General features: G+C 44.8%; 1 protein-coding gene across 1 annotated transcript in view; it reads right to left on the bottom strand.

Moving 5' to 3' along the window:
• Positions 1–16,301, bottom strand: part of DGCR8 (DGCR8 microprocessor complex subunit) — a gene marked incomplete in the record, with an annotated part of 1,139,047 nt that overhangs the window by 130,493 nt on the left and 992,253 nt on the right.

The raw sequence follows: 16,301 nt of genomic DNA, 5'->3' as shown, positions 1-16,301 counted from the left end.
GCAGAGGCATAAATTTTATTAGATGAAAAAGATAGGCCTTTGTCCAGCATCTCAGTTAAGTATTGCAAAATGTGAGGAATATTTGGTACAGCTGTATCAGTTCCTTGTGCCTGGTTCCAAGCACAGACTCTTCCATTTTCCAGCACAAGATTTTCTAGTACTAGGCCTTCTGGCTTCCAAAATGACACCCATCACAGCTTTACTGAGAGGTGTGTTTTGTATGACTACATTATTCTCCATGCTGTCAGGTTTACAAGCTCTGAGTTGGCTGTGCAGGATCTGACTGTTTTGCTGGGACAGTAGATGAGGTATTTGAAGTAAGGTCCAAGCTGGGCATTGAAACAAGCTCCTTAGTATTGGATACCAGTACTAGCGGGGCCAGTCTGGAGCAATCAGGATCATGTTTGGCTTCTCCTGTCTGACCTTTAGGAGTACCTGGGGGGGGGGGGGAGAAGCAGAGGGAGAAATGCATATACTGACAGGTTTTTCCAGCTGAAAGACAGGGCGGTCCACTTTCCATGCTTGTCTGTGATGAATCCTTGTGCAGAATCTTTTTAGTTGGTAGTTGAGGGGAGGCAAATAGATCCATGTCCAGGCATCCCCATTTCTTTGTTATGCTGAAGACTTGTGGATCCAGGTACCACTCAAGGGGATCCATGAGGTTTCTGCTTAGTTCGTCTGCCAGAGTATTTTTCCTTCCTGGCAGGAATTGTGCCTGCAGATGTACTTGAGAAGTCAATGCTGTCTCCCACAAAGTCATGGCTAGTCTGCAAAGGGGGTAAGAACGTGTGCCCCCCTGCTTGTTTATATACCACATGACCGTGTTGTTGTCTATCAGTAGTTGTCCTGGATGAAGTAGGTCCTTGAAGGCTGTCAGGGCATTTTGAACTGCTAGCATCTCTTTTTGATTGATATGCAGATGCATTTGGTATGAGGTCCATGTGCCCTGAATGCATCTTCCTGCCATGTGGGCCCCCCAGGCATAATCTGATGCATGCATTGTTAGTGTCTGCCTGGCTGGGGGTAATATGAATGGCTGTCCCTTGTTTTGGTGACAAGCCTTTGCCCACCATCCAAACTCCTGTTGCAGGCAGGGAATGAGAGTAATCATAGTTTCCAGGCTGTGGCAATGTTGAGTCCAAACACTTTTTAGGTACCATTGAAGTTTCCTCATATGCAGTCTTGCATATGGAATTAGTAGGATGCAGGATGCCATGAAGCCCAAAGCCTGCAGAATTTTTCTTGCAGATAACTGGGCCTTTGTTGCCAACATTTTGAAATAGGTAGTCAGTTGCCTTTGTTTGTCTGGCGTAAGATAAGCCATCTGGGGAAGTTGTATTTAAGCATGCACCCAGGAATATTATCTTTTGAGAGGGTACTAGTTTTGATTTCTTTTCATTGACTGTGTACCCTAGGCATGTTAGAAGTCTTTTTACAAACACTAGATGCTGTAGAAGAATGTCCTTGTTCTCTGCTTGAATTAGACAGTCGTCCAAGTAAGGATATATTTGTATTCCTCTTTGTCTGCAGAATGCAATTACTGGTGCCAGGCACTTTGTAAAGACCCTGGGTGCAGTAGATAAGCCAAAGGGCAGTGCAGAGAATTGGTAATGCATTGAGCCAGCCTTGAATCTGAGGTATCTTCTGCATGTTTGTCTGATTGGGACATGCAGGTATACCTCTTTTAGGTCTAAAGTCACAAGCCAAGCGTTCTTGCCCAGCATGAGCAGAAGCTGCTGCAAAGTCAACATCTTGAATTTTGGTATATCCAGGAATGTGTTCAAAATAGATAGGTCCAGTAATGGCCTCCAGGCCTTGTCCTTTCTGGGTACCAAGAACAGTCTCGAGTAAAATCCTTGTCCCTGCTCTTGCCCTGGTACTTGTTGAATGGCCCCCATGTCCATGAGGGATGAGACTTGTTTTTGTGCCTCTGCCCATTGATTTTTTGGCAGATCTGGCCAGCAGTCTGCCTTTGGCAGGGTATGGAAATGGAACTTGCAGCCTTGTGACACAATATTTAGGACCCACTTGTCCTGGGTTATAATGTGCCAGTTTTGAGAAAAAAAGTGCTAATTTTCCCCCCAAGGGTCCTGCCAGGAGTTAAATGTTTGGTGCAGGCAGGGGGAAGTCATTGGGACTGTTTCCTGTATGGTTGTGATTTGTCTTCTCCAACTTTGGAGGTAGAGGCACCCCATTGCTTTGGGCAGCATGAACCTTGCACCTGGGATCTGCCTCTAGGGCATCTGGATCTGCCCCTTTGAGGTCTGTCTGACACAGGGAAGGACCAATTCTTTGTTGGCCAGTGTCTACTAAACCTAGGTGGCTGTACTTTGTAAAAAATCTTTGATCGTTTGCATACATTTAGCTTTGTCCTCCATTTTCTTTAACACCTCTTCTGCCTTAACACCAAAGTATCATGCTGTAAAGGTGCATTTAATAATTTAACTAACATGATCAGGCAGATTTTGTTCCTTTAACCAAGCATGCCTCCTAATTACAGAACCTATGACTGAGGCCCTGCAGGAGGCCTCTAAAGAATCCAAACCACATTGCAAAGTATGCTTTCCAACTTGTTCAGCTGCATGCAATAAATCCTGCATTTCCTCGTTTTCTGCACATTCAGAGTTTAACAACATTTTCTGTTTAAGCAATGCCGTGATATGTTGCTGATATTTGAGCATATGAAACTGACAGTTTAAAGCCCTTATAGCCAAGGTAGCAGATGTGTAAACCTTTTTTCCCCATCTATCCAGTGCCCTAGAATCTCTGTCAGAGGGGGTAGGGTTTTTTGCAGCAGAAGCCTAAACTCCTTTGGGACCCTGAGAAATAGTTTCTGGGTCAGCAGCAGGGTTTTTAAAAAAGGAATTTATGAGAGTCAGGAACCCTGTAATATCTGTCAGGTTTAACAGGAGTCAGGGGTAAGACTAGACTCCGAAAACACATCTACAATGTCTAACACAGGTGGGATGGCTAGTGGCTTGTGTTGAGGTAGTAAAAGGAAATCCCTGAGCCTCTTTTTAGATTCTGAAAAATCTTGGCTCTCCCATTGGAAATGCTCCCTCATGGTATGTAAGGTTTCCCCAAAAGAATAGTCCTCTGGAGGAGAAGCTGAAGGTATAGATTCTTCAGCATCAGAATCCTCATAGGGGGAAAAGAATATTCCTGATCAGTAGAGGAATCAGAAGAAATGGAAACCTGATCTGAAGATTCATAGTCAGTCTCTTGCCTAGGCCTCTTATCAGAGGGGGGTGGGAACCCCTGATCAAAGTAATCAAGTCTTCGGCAATTTTGAGCATCTGTTTTTGGGCATAGAGGCCTGACCACGTGGCTCTCGTGTGTTTCTTTGATTTGGAAGGTGCTTTAGTCTTTGCCTTTGAAGCTGAAATCGGTTTGATGTAAAAATGTTTAGGTCTGAATACACCCTCAGAAGCCGGTGCCTGCTCAGCGGCTCCGGACCCATCTGCAGGGATAATATCCGAGGCTCCAATACCTTGAGTTTCCAGCGGCATGGCAGACTCCACATGGGAGTCAGTAACAGCCTGCGACTCTAAAGTAGCGGGTGTCAGGGGCTGCGAAATCGCCTCACTGAGGACCGGCGAACCGGTGACTGGCTTAGGAGAAGCTTCGTCATCGGTTTTGTGCCTCGGTTGTCTATTTTTTTCCTTTGCTTTGCGTTTTTTGTGAACTCAGGTAGCCGGATGGCTTTCCGACGACATTTCTGGATAATTAAACCGGCGTCCAAAATAGTTTAAAGCAAAATAATACCGATGCTTATTAGTGCGTTGGTTAAATCTAGCACAAAACCGACAACCAGAAACGTTGTGATCAGGGCCTAAGCAAGGAATACAGTAAGAATGAAAATCCTTATGAGGTATTTGCTTCCCACAAGAAATACAATCATTAACTTTTTCGGACATCGGTCTGGAGCAAGAAAAAAGTTTCCCCAATGGGCCACTTAGCTTTATTGAAGACTTCAGATCTGAAACTGTAACATGAAAATCTCAGAAGTCGGCCAACCGGCACTTGCAAACTGCTTCTGCTTCGGGCACCGCGCAGCAAGAAAGACTAAAGAAAATGGCGTCGGCTACTTCTTTTATACCCCTGACGACCTGACGGCAGACGCAGGGCCCAAGACTTTGGAATTCAAGCCGGCTGTGGGCAACCTGCCAGCAGGATTATCCAAATGTAATGACTGCAACAGTGAAACACGAAGAACATCAGAACCTGAAGAAGCATCATCCTAAAGGAAGGCATTTTTAAAAAAGTATTTATATGAGAGATGTGTAGAATAGGTCTCTAATTGCCTTCTTTTCTCGGCACTACAAACAGTCTGGGGTAGAACCCTTTCCCCCTTTGGGACACATGCACCTCTTGAATAGTACCCCGAGTCAAGAAAGCTTGAAGAATGCCTGGGAAAAGGGGAAGCTGTTCCTGACTAGGATGAGGAATGCTCATAAAAGAAGGGCGGGATTTCCTCACTATGAAGTATCCCTGACGAATGATCAACAGATCCCAAGAATCTTGAGTAATCTGAAGACAAGCAGGAAGAGGAAAAAGAAAAAAGTGAAGAGAAAGGGGAATGTGGCTGGGAGGATATGGATAGTCAGACAGCACCTGGTTTGACAGGAATCAAATTTTTCGGAATCCCTGAAAACTGAGTAGCCTTAGCAGGAGGAGTTCATTTGCTACTCTTCTTGCCTTTAGTAGATGGGTGGGAATGCCTACACACAAAGGCAAGCATAGCAAGATATTTTCTCTAAAATTTAGGCACAGGAAAAACAAAAACATGTTTAAGCTGCAGTAAAGCCTTATCCTGAAGGGATTTAAAGAAACCAGCAGCAGCTTTCCCAAACAAAAGTTCAGCATCCAGGACAGCATCCATCAACTTAGCTTTAATATCATCAGGTAGAGGGCTGGAGTCTAAGCCAAGAATATCTTCTCATGACTGAACCAAAAACAGCAGCCCTAGAAGGAGCATCTGCAGCATCATAACTACATTTAAACAGAATGACAAATGACTTGAGAGGAAGACCCAAGCAAGGAAAGGACAGAGGTTTTACCCTCACACTCAGGAAAATCAGAAATAAGTTGACAGGCCTGAGAAAGAAGAGCCAACACATACCTAGACATATGGGTCTGACAATTAATAACCGAAAAACCTAGGGTAGCAGACAGCACAAAAAATAAGCGAGAGAAAACAAAAAAACCCAACAGGGCACTTAACTGCACTGCAAACAGACGCAGGTAATCACTGGAGAACAAAAATGCGTTCAGCTGGTAAAACGGACCCAGGTAAACAGACCAACAATAAAAAGATGCATTCAGACTGGCTGCAAAGAAATTCTATTTATGATAAGCCTGAACATGGTGAGCCTTCATGCCCTATGGTATGCAAGGAGCATTTGAGTGACATTCAGGCGTACCTTTGAATGCAACAGGAAGTCTTTGGTATACTGGGCAGATGACAGGCTTCTACAGTAGGGAATCCCGAATGTTAAAAATACTGCAGCACTGAAGGCAAGGACATCTACAGTTATGGTAAGATTTCACACAACTGTACTTTATCACAAGCCCAAAAGGTAAACCTCCTTCACACAGTGTTTACAGGTAGCTGGCTTATGAGAGGCTAACAGAACATGGCGTACCAGGCAGGAAAGTGAGGGAAGCCTGGCTATTACAGAATTGGAGAAACCATGCTTGTCAGCTTGAGGTTCACAATGGTCAGATGGATTAATCCCTCTGGATGGGGATAGGAGGACTGGAGCCAGGTCCAGAACCCAAGGTTGTTGAACCAGATAAGGCCAAAGAAAGGGGAACCATATTTGTCAAGGCCAATAAGGTGCAATGAGGATTACTTTGCTCTTCAGTCTGATTGCTTTCTGTATGAATTAGGAATTTTGGGATTAGAGGAATTGGGGGGGGGAAGCAGACAGGGGGGCCAAATGTGGAGAACAGCATCTCTCGATGACTCCCTTGGAGGGGGGATCAGGGCAAAGTAGTTGCTGCACTTGCTGTTCAGGGAAGAGGCAAATGGCTCAGAGCAAGGCTGGCCTCATTAACAGAAAATCCTGTCACATTTGGATTGAGACACCACTAGTGAGGTAGGAGAATACACCTGCTTAGTTTGTCTGCTATCACACTGGATTTCCCTGGAATGTGCATTGCTGTCAGAAAACGGCTGGAAAAGATCGCCCACTGCCACATCTTGAGAGCTTCTCGACAAAGGGGATAGATTTGATTCCTCCCAGTTTGTTGATGTACCAAACCACTGACACTGTCCAGATGAATCACAACTGTTCCTGAAGGAAGAGCATTCTGAATGGCTTGCAATACTAAAAGCACTGCCCTTGTCTTCAGTACACTGACATGCAAGTTGGCCTCTGTAGGGGACTAAGTGCCTTGGACAGTCTTGCCCAGATAATGCCCCACCCCATCTGGGAGGTGTTCGTGGTCACTATGGCTTGGGATTGTGATGGGACAAAGGGGTGGCCTAGAAGAATGTCTTTGGAATGCATCCAACAAGGTAAATCTTTTCTGCAACGACTGATCAAAATCAGGTCCGACATAGGTTGGTGTAACATTGCCCATTGAGACACTAGCAGCCACTGAAGTTATCCTCATGTGATATCTTGCCAAGGGAACTAGAGTCATAGCTGCAGCTATGGAGCCCAGTGTTTGAAGGACTAGATGAGCAGTTACTTGTTTGTTGACTACTTTCTGTACCTAATCTATGATTTTCTGTAATCTCACAGGAGAAAAAGAAGCTATGGAAGGTTGAGTACTTAGCAGGGCACCTATGACCTCTAAGTTCTGAATTGGGGTCAGTTTTGATTTCCTGTAATTTAGTTATTCCCAAATAAGAACAAATGTGAAGTACATAGTCTGTTGCTTCTATCAATTGATGCCTGATCGGAGCAGTAATGAGCCACTCGTCTAGATACAGAAACACTTGGAATCCCTGCAGTCTCATGTGAGCTGCTATTAATGTCATGCTTTTGGTGAATACCCTGGGGGCTGTGGTGAGAACAAAGGGCAGAACTCTGAACTGATGGTGATTATTTCCCAGTCGGAAGCAGAGGAAACTTCTGAATCATTTGTGCATTTTTATATGGTAATAAGCATCCTGAAAGATCTATTGAGCACATCCAATTGTCTTTTTCCAAAAAATGAAAGAATAGACTGATCTGTGACTATGACGAATTTGGTCTGACAAACTGGTTTGTTCGGTATACTTAGATCCAAAATTGGTCTCCAGTCCGCCCGATCTTTTTTGGCACTAAAAAGAATCTTGAGTAAACTCTGGACTCTGTCTGGTCGGACTTCTTGGATGACATTTTTCTAGCAGTTTTTGGACTTTTAGAACTGCTGGTTTCCTCTGACTGGTGGGACATTGGGGATTTTCTTGCATATGGGAGGAGGAAAGGAAAAAGGGATTATATAACCTCTGGATATAATGCTCTGCACCCCAAGCATTCAATGTTATTTGTAGCTAGGCATTTCAGTACAGGGATAAGCATCCCCCTTTCAGGAGTGTTGGTAGGATTTACCAGAGAAAGAATACCTGAAACCCTGACTCTGCATGCCACCTCTGTCACGGGGGTGGCTTCTTTCATTAAAGTTCTCCCCTCCGCCCCGGGGGAACTCCCTCCATGTGTGTCCTGAAAAGGCCCTTGCGAATTTTTGAACCACATTTTTTCCATTGCTTCTCTGATTTTTAGAGAATGGTCATTGAGGAGTGGAAAAACATAAGCCCACAGCAGAAAGGGTCTTTCAATCTTTCTCACACCTGGATACAGTTTCTCTAACTTTTTGGCTAAACAGGGATGATCTGTCAAATGGTGTATTGACAAATGAAGATTTAAATGGCTCCATAAAGTCTCATAGGTGTATGCACGAGTGTCTCCTAATGGCAACACCTGAACCTGCCTCTCTGGTGGTCCCTTTAGCAGCATGAGCGATGAGCCTCATGGACAAATTTAACACAGATTCTAGGGTAGCTAACTGGGAAGTCACCTTTTCTTGGACGTCCTCAGAAACGGTTCCTGCAAGGGTATCTGACAACTCCTTGACCAGGTCCCTCTGAAGTCTGGTTAAATGTGCCAAGAAATTCAAAGACTACGACAAAGGTTGATGCATAGACCCGCTTCCCAAATCTATCCATGGATAGATAGAGGAACTGTCTTCGGCCAGTTCTTTCTTTGCGGATGCTGCCATGACCATGACATCAACAGCTAACCCTTTGGCCCAGAACTGTTTGTCTTCATGGGTGGACAGAATTTTGAGAGGTCTTCTAGAGATAGGCTCAGCAGTATTCGGGGCCTTCCAGAAATGCTGAGAGAGATCAAGTGAATGAACTCAGTCAGTGGCCGGAGTCACCCAAGAGGTAGAGGGTCGAGTGCCAAAGGCCTGCAGGTACACGGACTCCTTGGATGAGGGATTTTGGGACTTTCAGTCACCCTTGTATTACATTTCCAGGAAGTCTCCAAAAGAGACATCAGGGGGTGAACTTGGGGATCCCTCCCCTTCATAGAAGTTGGGGTCTTGGGTGATTGATTCCTCTGGGCAATCTGTGGAGTGATCTGGGGAGGTATCAGAAGTTGAGGGAACTGCTATGTGAGACTTCTGCAGTCTTGGCACTCGCTGACCCAGTAGTGCAGGTAGAATATTTGACCATGAGGAGGAAAGGGACACTAGCTCCGAAGCGGAAGGGACCAAATGTCTTACTGCGGCAGTCAGGGGTCTCTCCATTGCTTCGAAAGCTGAAACTCTGAAGAGGGAAGGGGGCCCGGAACAGAGAAAGACTGCCTCAGTACCATGGTCATTCCCCTTTCCAAAGAGAGAGCTTCCAAGACCAAAGCCAAGCTAATTCATGCCGAAGCTCCAAGATGCAGAGACTGCCCTGAAAAAATAGGAGTCAACTCATGACATCTGGAGCCAGCAGGACTGACGCAGCTCCATGAGCCTTCCAAATCCAATTGGAAGGAAGACCTCAGAGCGAGAACTGGTTCTGAAGATAGGGATATGTCTGGAACAGATACAGTTAGCGCCATGTAGCTTGGAGCCAAAAACTGCTTCAGATGAAGCCCGAGGAGGAAAAACTGGAGGGGTAAGAAAAGGTTTGGCTCCCATACCCTAAGGGGCTGGAACCAAAGAGGTACCTGATAATCCTCTTGCCCAGAGTATCTTATTCACCGGGTTCCTATTAGATGACCGAAGACGCATTCTATCGAATGCATCTTGGTCAAACTTAAACCGAAAAGGCAAAATAGCGAAGCAGCTTTTAAGCAAATTATTTCCCAGGGAAAGAATTCGCTTGACCACTTCTGTTACTTTGCCGTTTTCGACACTGTAGTGCAATCTCGGACTTGGTATATTTAAGTGGGTGGGGGTGTGGGGAGCAAAGCACCCCACTTTATGTATTCTTTCAATTTCTTTTTCTTTTTTTTGGAACAGCTATTTTTTTTTCCCCTGGGAAAAAAATCTCTGTTCCGAGCTTTCGAGATTGTAAGCTTTCGCTTACATGGGGTTGATTATTCATTTTTCGCTTTAAGCGTTCGATGATATAATACAGACCCTTATTCACCACACCAGCCTTTCCACATCATCCTCCGTTAAGCTCTTGGTGAAACAGACAAATAGGGTGGAGGGTGATTTTGGCCTTTCCAGAAAAGGTGATGGCAGCCTTTCTGTAAAGGGTCAATAGCTGGTGAATATAAGGTTCTCTGAAGATCCGTAAAGGATGGCTCCTCAAATTGCTTACTCGGAGCAGAAGTAGTTGGCAATGAAAGAGATGTCTGTGAAAAACATTTTGGTGTCGAACAATCCAAATGCTCCTGCACTGAAATGCTAAGTGCTGATGATTTTGTCTGCTCCAATAAACTCGATTCCATAGGTCCCTTGGGACTGAGGTTTTAATACAGGAGTCAATCGGTTCCAAGGGCTTCAACAAAGGAACTGAAAACTCAGCCGTCTTCAAGGACAATGCCGATGAAGTGGGAAGGCACCGATAGGCTTCTCTTTTTTTGGTTTCTCCAAAGCTCTAGAAGATCATCAGAAGAAGGGGAAGACATCAATCTTACTCTCTGCTTTCTCAGCACCAGATAAGGCCCCAGTGAAGGATGATAGAAGTATACCCCCTCAAAATAATGTTATTACATCTTTCCACTAGCACCGACTGCAACTGTGACATATAGAGCAGTCATCTTGAAGTTGAGCAGGCCCCAGGCAATAGACACACAGCAAATGAGCGTCTGACAGGAATTTTGTGCCCACATTTATGACACCTCTTGAATCCAGAGACTTTAGGTTTATCGGCTGTAATGAAGCTTACAAAGTTAATCAGCTTCAACAGGCCAGCTATACAAAGCGCACACACACGCAAGCACGCAGGTAGAAAGGCACTGCAAACAGTAACATTAGAGAAAGAATTTTTTTTTTTTTTAACAGAAGAAAGCAGTAGGAAGAAAACTAAAAATGAAAAACTATCAGCAATGATAGCCCAGAATACACCAAGGTGTATGGAACGAGAAGGAAAGGAAAATTCTATAAGGGTTAGGAAGTAGTGGGAGGGTTAACGACAAAGAGGTAAAGTAAAGTAGTAGAAAACTTTTCAAAATTTGTAAATATATCAATAAAGAAACACTTAGCTCGAGAGTAATGGTGAATGAGTGTCATGAAAAGCGGCAAACATCTGGGGTAAACAGGAGAGCAGCAACATTGTATGCAAGTGTTAAGCTCGAGAGTTTTTGGCTGTTGGGAGCTGAAGTAATGGTCAAATTGGTTCTGAGGTTCGGAACCGAACCCATGTGTCGAGGATAAAATGAAAATTGACATCTGATCACTTGGTTTTAGCAATACCTACTGTTTGAAGAACTCAACATATGATTTCTTGGAATAAAACTTAAGTAAGGTGCGCTATGCTTGTATATTCAACTGTATATGAGTTTTACTTTAGACTCGATATATGGGTTCCTTTTCTTTGATTGACAGTGACTGCGGTCGAAATCTGTTTAGTTGAATGCATTATAAAGGAATTCCCAATACTATTCTAGCATGTCCAAAGGTCAGTTGTCAATCTCCTCTCCGGTCCAGCTGGTGAAACTGGGAATCTTGAGGCAATGTTACAACTGCCTCATGTACACAGACAACCCTCTCCTCCTCCCAACAAATTCCAACACATGTGAGAGATGCAACCATATAGCCATACTGGAGGCTAAGCTCTCTCAACTCAGTACTAGCGAAACCAGTCAGGAGGAGAAGGAAACCACACTCACTACAATTCCAGTCTCACATAGACCTACCACGACAGCAAACCAAACACAAACACACAAAAACATACTCGGAGGCCCTAAATAAAAATCTGCCTAAGCAGCAGAGACCTCCAAAGCAGACACTCAAGTAACAGCTACCCCAAAACAAAACACGTGCAACACATAGCTCACAAAGCCAGTGTGCCGAACAGTCACAGCCCTTAAGGCTAAACAACACACCTGATACACTTGTAATAGGTGACTATCGTCAGGCACACCGACGTCCCGCTCACCAGGCTGAACAAGGAGAAGGTCACGGTGAGCTGCCTGTCGGGCGCTAGGATCCGCCACATAACACAAGCACTCGGGTCACTCCAAGGCAAGTACAAATATGACTCAGTCATTGTCCATGCTGGTGTGAATGACCTGAGACGTACCTCCCTGGACTACATGAAAAGAGACAGAGAAGCTCTCTGAGCATGTAGCGCAGGCCGGTATGACCCTGACCTTGAGCATCTTACCCTCACCAAGAATGATGCCACAATATGAAGACAAGATGATCAATTTCAACAATTGGCTTAAGTATTGGTGTCATTCAAAGGGGATCCAATGCCTGTCAGCCTGGGATGACATGCTCGACAAGCCAGGATGCTTCGCTAGGGACGGCTTGCACCTGTCACCCCTGGGCTTTCGGATATTGGCAAAGGCTCTTGCTACCCCCATAGTGCCTTTTTTAGGCAAGGCTCAAAAGACAAACCCACCTCCATAGGTATCTTACTCAACGCCAGAAGTCTAAACCTCAAGATGCACGCACTCGAAACTCTCCTTAGCATGGAGAACATCGATATCTGTGCAGTAACAGAAACCTGGTTCAAGGCTCCCGAGAGCACCCCAGCACTACCAGGTTATACCTCATACCATGCTTTTCGGCCCCAAAACCTGGACCGTACCACAAAAGGAGAGGGAGTATCAATAATCGTCAAAGATACCCACACCTCCAGGTTGGTGGCACAGCACGAAGCAACAGAGACTATCCATGTGCAACTAACAGTAGGTAAAACTGCCTTCCAGTTTATAGCCTGCTACAGACCACCCTCCCAAACCCAGGAACCCCACTCAGCCTTTCTGAGAACACTGGAAAATATGAAGGTCTCTCCAAACACCATTATATTAGGCGACTTCAACTACCCAAACATAGACTGGGAGCATTACTCTAGCTCCAACACCCTAGCCCAAAGGTTCCTAGAATTTATAAACTCAAATGCTATGGAACAACTTGTTACCACTCCCACAAGAGGGGAAAACATACTGGACCTGATCATCACCAACATGGGGACTCTATGCTCCAGACCAGAAGTGTATCCCTCACTGGTAAGATCAGACCATAAACTAATCTCACTGGATATTCACATCCCGACTCCACCCCCTGCCCTGAAAACCACAGTGAAAAACTTCTCTAAAGCAAATTTCACACTCCTCAAACCGAGGTGGAATCCTTCAAAGTCCCCGGGCCTGTGGAAAATACGGCCCAGACTGCAGAATCCTTTATAAACGCATTCTATGAACACCTTCAGGAATGCATGGATCATGCAATCCCAAATAAAACCAAGACCCAATCCTCCAAAGGCAGACGTCCTGTATGGTGGACCCCAGCCATAAACAAACTATACAATAGAAGGAGGAAGCTACTACATGATGGAGCAAAATCCCAAAAAGGGAAGACATCTCTGATCAGTATTAGCAAAAAACTACGGGCACTCAAAATAGTCTAAGGTCAGCTTCGAGAGAAAAACTGCACAGAACACTAAGGATAATCACAAGGCTTTCTTTAGTTATGTTAGGAACCTGGGTGGGAATTTCCAGATATGCTCAGAATTAGTCCAAAATGACAAAAAATACACCAAACCCACAGACATTGCCAACATCCTAGCTGACAGGTTCAGCGCAAACTTCTCCCCCCCTCCCCACCAAAAGGGCAAATATCTATCCCAGCAGAGTGCTGCCCCCCCGACATCTCAGATGCTCAGGTAAGAGCTGCCCTCTTCAAAGAAAAAACACAGCATCAGTGGGACCAGATGGTGTCACGGGCTGCGTCCTACATGAACTCCAAGAAGAGCTAAACCCAAACATAAAACTACTGTTCAATCTCAGCCTTACTACAGGATATGTACCCAAAGAGTGGCGTACAGCAACAGTGGTCCCTCTCCACAAAGGTGGTGCCTCAACGGATCCTGGAAACTATCGCCCCATAAGCCTGACTAGCTTGGTCCGCAAAGCTATGGAAAGGATCATCATGGACCTCATAAATAAAGATATTGGGGACCTACAGACACTGGATCCTACCCAGTTCGGCTTCAGATCCTGCCTCTTAAACCTGGTCGATTTCTTTGAAACAGTCACCAAGGCCATTGACGAGGGGAACGTGGACCACACAGCCTACCTGGACCTTGCAAAAGCCTTCGATACTATACCCCACTCGGGCATTATAGATAAGCTCACCACCTTAAATATAAACCCCTATGTCACTAGATGGGTTGCAAACTGGCTCATGGACAGAACCCACATGGTTAGAATTGCTGGAGCCATGTCAGACTCCAAACCAGTTACAAGTGGTGTCCCACAAGGCTCAGTCCTTGGACCTCTCTTGTTCGGTATATATTTCTCGGAGGTACAGGCCAACACGGAAGGACTGTGGCTGACCAAGTTCACAGATGACTGCAAACTGGGCGCCATAATCGACTCTCCAGCCGACACAAGCATCCTCCAAAAGGGCCTCATAGAAACAGATAACTGCTGTCAGAGCCATGGCCTCAAGCTAAACGCCAAAAAGTGTACAGTCATCCCCTTTGGTAAAAACAAAGTGCCCACCAAATTACCACATAGATGGTAATCCATTAAGTACAGAAGAAGTAATTAGGGACCTGGGGACCCAAGTTGATAGCAATCTCTCATTTGACAACCACGTGGCCAAAGTGGTTAGAAAAACATTTTATATAGCCCACCTAATCATGAAGGGATTCACATCTAGATCAGGGGAGGTCATCATGCCTCTTTACTCATCCCTCATCAGGCCCATAACTGAGTACAATTGCCCCTTTTGGGATGTACCTTACCAGACACCTGCAGCAACTGGAAATACCCCAAAAGTACCTCACCAAGAGGATCAAAGGGCTCAAACAGATGCCATATGCTGCCCGGTTAAAGAAACTCCAGCTCTACTCAGTGGCATACCGCCTGCTCAGAGGCGATCTGTGCCGGACGTATAAAGCCATGTCCAACCCGGAATTAATGGACATGCTGCACCTCAGAAAATCCAAATCCCATCGAGCTACACGCTCGAGAGACTTGAACCTCAGCACTGAAATAAACAGGACATGCTGGAGGGACAGATTCATAACCCAGAGGCTCCTTCACTCTGGAATAAAATCCCAGTCCAGGTTAGGCAGAGTCCCTCATTGACTCTCTTCAAGAGGAATCTTGATGAGTGGATGGGAGATCATAGGTTTACCCCGGGTATCACTTCTGTGTCACTGTTAGACAGAGGTACAGTATACTAACCTCGAAAAAGGGCATAGCGAAATTAATTTAAAATGGGTGGCGAAAGCCAAACACACTCTGGCTAGGCTTATAAATGCCCTAGGGCAGATAGCCTAGTATGAACCTATAAACCTATTTAGTCAACTATACAGATGATCAACTGGTGTGCGACACTGCACAGTCCTTGGGAATGAGAAATATTCTCTTTCTCTGATTTTGTATGATCTTGGAGTTAGTATATATAATTACCAGGGGATGCAGAGGAGCTTACCCCCCCCTCCAAGCAAGAAATTTTTTTAAAGAATTTTTTTTAAGGTTTGCATGCATCAAGGTTGCTTCTTAATGGATGCTCAGCAGTGTGTTGATGTTTCCATTTTTGAGGTATTGTGGTTTGCCTGTCGGATGTCATTCATCATCTAAGATGATTAGGATAAGAACCAGGTATCCTTACTTCACTCCTCCAATGAGCAGGCAGCATGGCCAATTTCTATTCTATCACCTGTGAGAACTCAGGGAATCCAGTGTATACAGTGTTGATAGTAACGAATAAATGCATAGTTTGTTACACACAACCTTCATTGTTTACTAACTGTACAAAAGTGTTTTTTGGCAATTCCAACACCATCCTCTACTTTTCCTCTCACCTTGCTGTTTTGGTCAAGGATAACATAACAGGGTTTCTCAGCAAAATTTTCATTACCACTTCAACTAGCTTTACTGCAGCAAGACAATGGAAACAAAGAATTGAGAAGAGAGATACGGTTTAAACAGGTAGAAAAAAGAATGAAAAAAATCTAAACTAAATACTAGGGAAATCTCAAAACTAAAATATCTATAATGACTATTTTGCAACCTACACTTGGACTGTGCATTGGTGCAGCGGTAGCGTTGTCGCCTCACAGCAAGAGATTCTCTGGTTCGATTCTTGGTTGGGGTGCCTTCTGTGCAGACTCTGCATGGCCTCCCTGCATTTGTGTGGGTTTTCTCCGGGTACTCCAGTTTCCTCCCATGTTACAAAGACATGCAGCTGGAGCATTTCTCCCCGGGCCTCCGCTGAAAATTGGCCTTGTTCCAAGTTAGGCTTTCCCGGTAAACAAATGTTAAATAAAAATAACTAAAATAAAAACACTACATATGTAAAGTACTTTAATCAGCTAGGTCACATACAGTGATAAAGCCCTAACAATGACCTAGAAGACCCACACTTGACTAGGGTCCGGATGCTGAAGAATGACAAGGCAAGACCTCTCCACTATAGTGTTAAAACTTTTGATGGAGTATGGCAGCCACCAAGAAAGGTGTCACTTGGTAAATAGGGTGGACAGGACAGCAGAGCATATCAAAAAGGCAAGGTGGCTCCTTTGCCCTGTCCATTTCACATCACCTGCAACATGTAACAGCATGTCAATGGGCTATGGCGTAACCTAAGTACAGTATATTGAAGTAAATCAACTTCCTATGTAGCAATCAAGGCACTACAGACTCCTCTTTTCCGACTCCCAGCTTTAGAAATAC

This window comes from Protopterus annectens, chromosome 4.part0 (assembly GCF_019279795.1).
Source record: "Protopterus annectens isolate FY-2018-M chromosome 4.part0, PAN1.0, whole genome shotgun sequence".
In the NCBI taxonomy this organism is placed as follows: domain Eukaryota; kingdom Metazoa; phylum Chordata; order Ceratodontiformes; family Protopteridae; genus Protopterus; species Protopterus annectens.
Note: the sequence above shows the minus strand (reverse complement) of the source record. Positions and strands in the feature narration are given on the sequence as shown.